The following is a 7,373-nucleotide window of genomic DNA, read 5'->3' on the forward strand; positions in this document are numbered from 1 at the left end:
CATCAACTGTTCAGAGGAGACTTTTCGAATCAGACCTTCACGTTCGAATTGCTGCAGAGAAACCACTACTAAAGGACACCAATAAGAAGAGACTTGACTTGGGCCAAGAACCACGAGCAATGGACATTAGACCGGTGGAAATCTGTCCTTTGCTCTGATGAGTCCAAATTTGAGATTTTTGGTTCCAACTGCCGTGTCTTTGTAAGACGCAGAGTAGGTGAACGGATGATCTCCGCATGTGTGGTTCCCACCGTGAAGCATGGAGGAGGAGGTGTGATGGTGTGGGGGTGCTTTGCTGGTGACACTGTGATTTATTTAGAATTTAAGGCACACTTAACCAGCATGTCTACCACAGCATTCTGCAGCGATACTCCATCCCGTCTGATTTGCACTTAGTGGGACTATCATTTGTGTTTTTAACGGGACAATGACCCAACACACCTCCAGGCTGTGTAAGGGCTATTTGACCAAGATGGAAAGTGATGGAATGCTGCATCAGATGACCTGGACTCCACAATCACCCGACCTCAACCCAATTGTGATGGGTTGGACCGCAGAGTGAAGGAAAAGCAGCCAACAAGTGCTCAGCATATGTGGGAACTCCTTCAAGACTGTTGGAAAAAGCATTCCAGGTGAAGCTGGTTGAGAGAATGCCAAGAGTGCAAATCTGTCATCAAGGCAAAGGGTGGCTACTATGAAGAATCTCAAATATAAAATATATTTTGATTTGTTTCACACTTGTTTTGGTTACTATGTGTTTCCGTATGTGTTATTTCATAGTTTTGAATGTCTTCACTATTATTCGACAATGTAGCAAATAGTAAAAATGGAGAAAAACCCTTGAATGAGTAGGCGTGTCCAAACCTTTGACTGGTTCTGTATATACAGTTGCCCTGAAGGAGTCAATCATTATCCATAAATAAACCCTTGGGTGAGTTCTCACAGATTGAGACGTGATTTGTCTGTCTAGTGAATATTGTGGCCCGAGGTGTCATCTTGTCTGGTTGGGGTGTGGGTGACATCACTCACGCTGTCCACTGAGATCTGGTCTGAGCCTTGGGCCTGACTATAACGCTCTGACTGACTCTGAAACCATCTTTCTGACAGTGTGTGAATCGATCTGGTCCAATGGCACACTCTGCCATTTACATGTATTCTCTCATGGTCTTGTTTTTTGAAACCAATACATCTGTGACTGTTTCTTAACACCATACCCATGGCTAGCCACTGTTTCTTAACACCATACCCATGGCTAGCCACTGTTTCTTAACAAGATACCCATGGCTAGCCACTGTTTCTTAACACCATACCCATGGCTAGCCACTGTTTCTTAACACCATACCCATGGCTAGCTACTGTTAACACCATACCCATGGCTAGCTACTGTTTCTTAACACCATACCCATGGCTAGCCACTGTTAACACCATACCCATGGCTAGCTACTGTTTCTTAACACCATACCCATGGCTAGCCACTGTTTCTTAACACGATACCCATGGCTAGCTACTGTTTCTTAACCTCATACCCATGGCTAGCCACTGTTTCTTAACACCATACCCATGGCTAGCCACTGTTTCTTAACACCATACCCATGGCTAACCACTGTTTCTTAACATGATACACATGGCTAGCCACTGTTTCTTAACATGATACCCATGGCTAGCTACTGTTTCTTAACACCATACCCATGGCTAGACACTGTTTCTTAACATGATACCCATGGCTAGCCACTGTTTCTTAACACCATACCCATGGCTAGCCACTGTTTCTTAACACCATACCCATGGCTAGCTACTGTTTCTTAACACCATACCCATGGCTAGCCACTGTTTCTTAACACCATACCCATGGCTAGCTACTGTTTCTTAACACCATACCCATGGCTAGCCACTGTTTCTTAACACCATACCCATGGCTAGCTACTGTTTCTTAACACCATACCCATGGCTAACCACTGTTTCTTAACATGATACACATGGCTAGCCACTGTTTCTTAACATGATACCCATGGCTAGCTACTGTTTCTTAACACCATACCCATGGCTAGACACTGTTTCTTAACATGATACCCATGGCTAGCCACTGTTTCTTAACACCATACCCATGGCCAGCCACTGTTTCTTAACACCATACCCATGGCTAGCTACTGTTTCTTAACACCATACCCATGGCTAGCCACTGTTTCTTAACACCATACCCATGGCTAGCCACTGTTTAACATCATACCCATGGCTAGCCACTGTTTCTTAACATGATACCCATGCCTAGCTACTGTTTCTTAACACCATACCCATGGCTAGACACTGTTTCTTAACATGATACCCATGGCTAGCCACTGTTTTCTTAACCTCATACCCATGGCTAGCCACTGTTTCTTAACACCATACCCATGGCTAGCCACTGTTTCTTAACACCATAACCATGGCTAGCCACAGTTTCTTAACACCATACCCATGGCTAGCTACAGTTTCTTAACACCATACCCATGGCTAGCCACTGTTTCTTAACACCATACCCATGGCTAGCTACTGTTTCTTAACACCATACCCATGGCTAGCCACTGTTTCTTAACATGATACACATGGCTAGCCACTGTTTCTTAACACCATACCCATGGCTAGCTACTGTTTCTTAACACCATAACCATGGCTAGCCACAGTTTCTTAACACCATACCCATGGCTAGCTACTGTTTCTTAACACCATACCCATGGCTAGCTACTGTTTCTTAACACCATACCCATGGCTAGCTACTGTTTCTTAACACCATACCCATGGCTAGCTACTGTTTCTTAACACCATACCCATGGCTAGCTACTGTTTCTTAACATCATACCCATGGCTAGCCACTGTTTCTTAACACCATACCCATGGCTAGCCACTGTTTCTTAACATGATACCCATGGCTAGCCACTGTTAACATGATACCCATGGCTAGCTACTGTTTCTTAACATGATACCCATGGCTAGACACTGTTTCTTAACATGATACCCATGGCTAGCCACTGTTAACATGATACCCATGGCTAGCTACTGTTTCTTAACACCATACCCATGGCTAGCCACTGTTTCTTAACATGATACCCATGGCTAGCCACTGTTTCTTAACACGATACCCATGGCTAGCCACTGTTTCTTAACATGATACCCATGGCTAGCCACTGTTTCTTAACATGATACCCATGGCTAGCCACTGTTTCTTAACACGATACCCATGGCTAGCCACTGTTTCTTAACACCATACCCATGGCTAGCCACTGTTTCTTAACCTCATACCCATGGCTAGCCACTGTTTCTTAACATGGTACCCATGGCTAGCCACTGTTTCTTAACACCATACCCATGGCTAGCCACTGTTTCTTAACACCATACCCATGGCTTGCCACTGTTAACATGGTACCCATGGCTAGCCACTGTTTCTTAACACCATACCCATGGCTAGCCACTGTTTCTTAACACCATACCCATGGCTAACTTGTATCTAACTATTGTTGTGTCTCTCTGTGTTTCAGATCTTCTATGACCTGGTCAGGCAAATCAACAGGAAAACCCCAGTACCTGGGAAGACACGCAAAGTCCAACTGTCAGCTCCTCTAATGCACAGCTGCTCTGTCGCACTGAGCCAGGTGAGAACCACTTGTAGGAGTCAGAATGCCACTGCCTCATTGAAAAGACAGGCATTTGGCTGTGGCCTCCTTGTCTTAAACCTGAGGACTATATTGAGTAAGAACTTCTCCCTCTCAAATGAAGAGACAATCATATGGTGCAGTTAGAAGTGTCATTAATGTCTCTATACCTCTCTCTCCTCTCTCTCCTCTCTCTCTCCTCTTCTCTCTCTCTCTCCTCTCTCTCCTCTCTCCTCTCCTCTCTCTCTCTCTCTCTCTCCTCTCTCCCTCTCTCTCTCCTCTCTCCTCTCTCCCTCTCTCACCTCTCTCTCCTCTCTCTCTCTCTTCTCTCTCTCTTCTCTCTCTCCTCTCACTCTTCTCTCTCTCTCTCTCTCTCCTCTCTCATTCTCTCTCCCTTTCACTCGTATCCTCTTTCTCGTTCTCTCCTCTTTCTATCTCTCTCTCTTATCCTCTCTTTCTCTTCTCTCTTCTCCTCTCTCTCTCTCCTCCCTCCTCTCTTATCTCTCCTCTCTCTTTTTCATCACCTCTCTCGCCATCTACCCACCTCTCCCTCTCTCTCTCTCTCTCTCTCTCTCTCTCTCTCTCTCTCTCTACCCACTTCTCTCTACCCACCTCTCTCTCTCTTTCTCTACCCACCTTCTCTCTCTCTCACCCACCTCTCTCTACCCACCTCTCTCTCTCCCACCTCTCTCTCTCTCTCTCTACCCACCTTCTCTCTCTCTACCCACCTCTCTCTCTCTACCCACCTCTCCCTCTCTCTCCCTCTCCTCTCTACCCACCTTCTCCTCTACCCACCTCTCTCTACCACCTTCTCTACCCACCTTCCTCTTCTCTCTCTCTCTCTCTCTCTCTCTCTCTCTCTCTCTCTCTCTCTCTCTCTACCCACCTCTCTCTCTACCCACCTCTCTCGCTCTCTCTCTCTACCCACCTTCTCTCTCTCTACCCACCTCTCTCTCTCTCTCTCTACCCACCTTCTCTCTACCCACCTTCTCTCTCTACCCACCTCTCTCTCTACCCACCTTCTCTCTCTCTACCCACCTCTCTCTCCCATCTCTCTCTCTCTTACCCACCTCTCTCTGCCCATCTCTCTCTCTACCCACCTCTCTCTACCCATCTCTCTCTCTCTCTCTATACCCACCTTCTCTCTCTACCCATCTCTCTCTCTCTCTCTCTCTACCCACCTCTCTCTCTGCCCACCTCTCTCTCCCTCTCTCAGGTCTGATTTGCTGCTGTCTCTCTCAGCAGTGCCAGCATTCCGACGTTACTAAAACCTAACATGGAATGGACTTTCCTGTGTGTGACGCCCCTTTAACATCAACAACCAACCAACAAACCGACCAACGGATTCAAAGCTACAATACATCAGTTTTTACACACAGATTAACCATTATCACTCTCCAGTGTCACGAGAACAAGATTTCTACTTAGAAATATAGATATTCTAACTGTATCAAACTGAAATGGAAAAATTAAGTGAGGTAAATCAGTCAATATGAACCAAAATAAAATCCCGATCCCTACACACAGTGTTATTGCTAACGGAGACAGTAGCCGTAGAAACGGATGTCTAACCAGAATGTGCACGTTGCCACGGTGATGCGGTATTTATAAGCACCTCTATATTAGCCAGAGAGAAAAGACAAAGTCCCAAAGAGGCACCTATATAGTTCAGTTCATACAGATAACTTGCTCCTGGGGTTTATTTTCTAACTTTTTATTTTTATTTTCCTTCGATCATTCAACATCATTTCTCTGTCTTTTTCTGTCTTTAAAAAAAAGAAGACTAGTTTTGTCTCTACTGAGAGATGCTATACTGCGACAGCTGTTGATCTGCGTTTTATTTGAGGAGTAAACCTGTGGCTACAACAGTGATGATTATATGTGTAAAAAGAGGAGAGAAAAAGGTATAATGTTTTTTTCAGTAACTATCATATTGTCTTTTAGCCTGATGATGTTGCCTTCAAATAGGGTTTTCTTTCTTTCTGGAGAATCCAACTACGATCCAATCATCCTTCTATGTCTTGCCTGGCTTTTCTTGTGTCTGAAATGGCACCCAAGTGTATTATATTTGACCAGAGCCTATTGGTTTCCCTATTGGTTTCCCTATGGGTTTCCCTATGGGTTTCCCTATTGGTTTCCCTATTGGTTTCCCTATTGGTTTCCCTATTGGTTTCCCTGTTGGTTTCCCTATTGGTTTCCCTATTGGTTTCCCTATGGGTTTCCCTATTGGTTTCCCTATTGGTTTCCCTATTGGTTTCCCTATTGGTTTCCCTATTGGTTTCCCTATTGGTTTCCCTATTTGTTTCCCTATGGGTTTCCTATTGGTTTTCCTATTGGTTTGCCTATGGGTTTCCTATTATTGGTTTCCCTATTGGTTTCCTATTTGTTTCCCTATGGGTTTCCCTATTGGTTTTCCTATTGGTTTGCCTATGGGTTTCCTATGGGTTTCCCTATTGGTTTCCCTATTGGTTTCCCTATGGGTTTCCCTATGGTTTCCCTGTGGGTTTTCCTATTGGTTTCCCTGTGGGTGTCCCTATTTGTTTCCCTATTGGTTTCCTATTTGTTTCTATGGGTTTCCCTGTGGGTTTCCTATTGGTTTCCCTGTTGGTTTCCCCTATTGGTTTCCCTATTGGTTTCCCTATTGGTTTTTCTATTGGTTTCCCTATGGGCCCTGGTCAAAAGTAGTACACTATATAAGGAATTAGGGTGCAATTTTGGAGGCAGCCCTTGTGTTGTTTACAAAGATGTTTGTACAGTGGGGTTTTTCAATTGGGGTTGTGGTCAAAGAGGGACTGGACATTTTAACAAGCGACCAAACTTCTGAGACACCAATGGCCGACGTGACTGGGCGATCCTCATCATGTTTTTTTGTTTTTTTAACTTTATCCTTCCAAGGCCGTCTCTCATTGGTTGGTTTGTCCAGTTAGCCAATCCCCTCTCATGGAATCTGCGATCTACAACGGGAAGTATAGATTTTTTTTTTTAAATGAGGGTTTTTAATACGAAAAAAATAAAATAAAATAATGTCATTGGTGATGTCATTCTCCACACTTCTGTTGTTGTAGAGCAGTGTTTCCCAAACTGGGTCCTGGGGACCCCAAGGGGGACACCTTTTGGCACTGCACAACTGATTCAAATAATCAAGCTTGAAGATTATTTGAGTAATGTGTAGTGCTAGGGCAAGAACCAAAACATGCACTGGGGGGGGGCCCAGGACCGAGTTTGGGAAACGCTACTGTAGATTCTCACTGTACTCCCTCCTTTTCTAAAACAGCCTCTCTCCCCTTCTCCATCCCACAGCCCCTATCTCCCCCTGTCCCCTAGCCTCTTTCCCTATCTCCCTCTGTCCCCTAGCCTCTTTCCCTATCTCCCCCTGTCCCCTAGCCTCTTTCCCTCCCTCCCTCTGTCCCCTAGCCTCTTTCCCTATCTCCCCCTGTCCCCTAGCCTCTTTCCCCCTATCTCACTCCTCTCCCCTAGCCCCTCCCCCAGCCCCTCCCCTCTCCCCCAGCCCCTCCCCATCTCTCCCAGCCCCTCCCCATCTCCCAGCCCCTCCCCCTCTCCCCCCCAGCCCCCCCTCTCCCCCAGCCCCTCCCCATCTCTCCCAGCCCCTCCCCCTCTCCCCCAGCCCCCCTCTCCCCAGCCCCCTCCCCATCTCTCACAGCCCCTCCCCATCTCTCCCAGCCCCCCCCCTCTCCCCCAGCCCCTCCCCATCTCTCCCAGCCCCTCCCCTCTCCCAGCCCCTCCCCC

At 46.3% G+C, this 7,373-nt stretch overlaps 1 long non-coding RNA gene across 1 annotated transcript in view; it reads left to right on the forward strand.

Moving 5' to 3' along the window:
* LOC135535168 (uncharacterized) overlaps positions 1–5,146 on the forward strand; it is a 15,577-nt gene extending 10,431 nt beyond the window's left edge. Inside the window, exons 2-3 of the long non-coding RNA XR_010454826.1 lie at positions 3,513–3,626; positions 4,843–5,146. This is a non-coding gene — a long non-coding RNA (uncharacterized LOC135535168). The remainder of the gene's footprint in view (positions 1–3,512; positions 3,627–4,842) is intronic.
* The last annotated feature ends 2,227 nt before the right edge of the window (positions 5,147–7,373 follow it).

This window comes from Oncorhynchus masou, unplaced genomic scaffold (assembly GCF_036934945.1).
Source record: "Oncorhynchus masou masou isolate Uvic2021 unplaced genomic scaffold, UVic_Omas_1.1 unplaced_scaffold_4555, whole genome shotgun sequence".
NCBI classification, from domain to species: domain Eukaryota; kingdom Metazoa; phylum Chordata; class Actinopteri; order Salmoniformes; family Salmonidae; genus Oncorhynchus; species Oncorhynchus masou.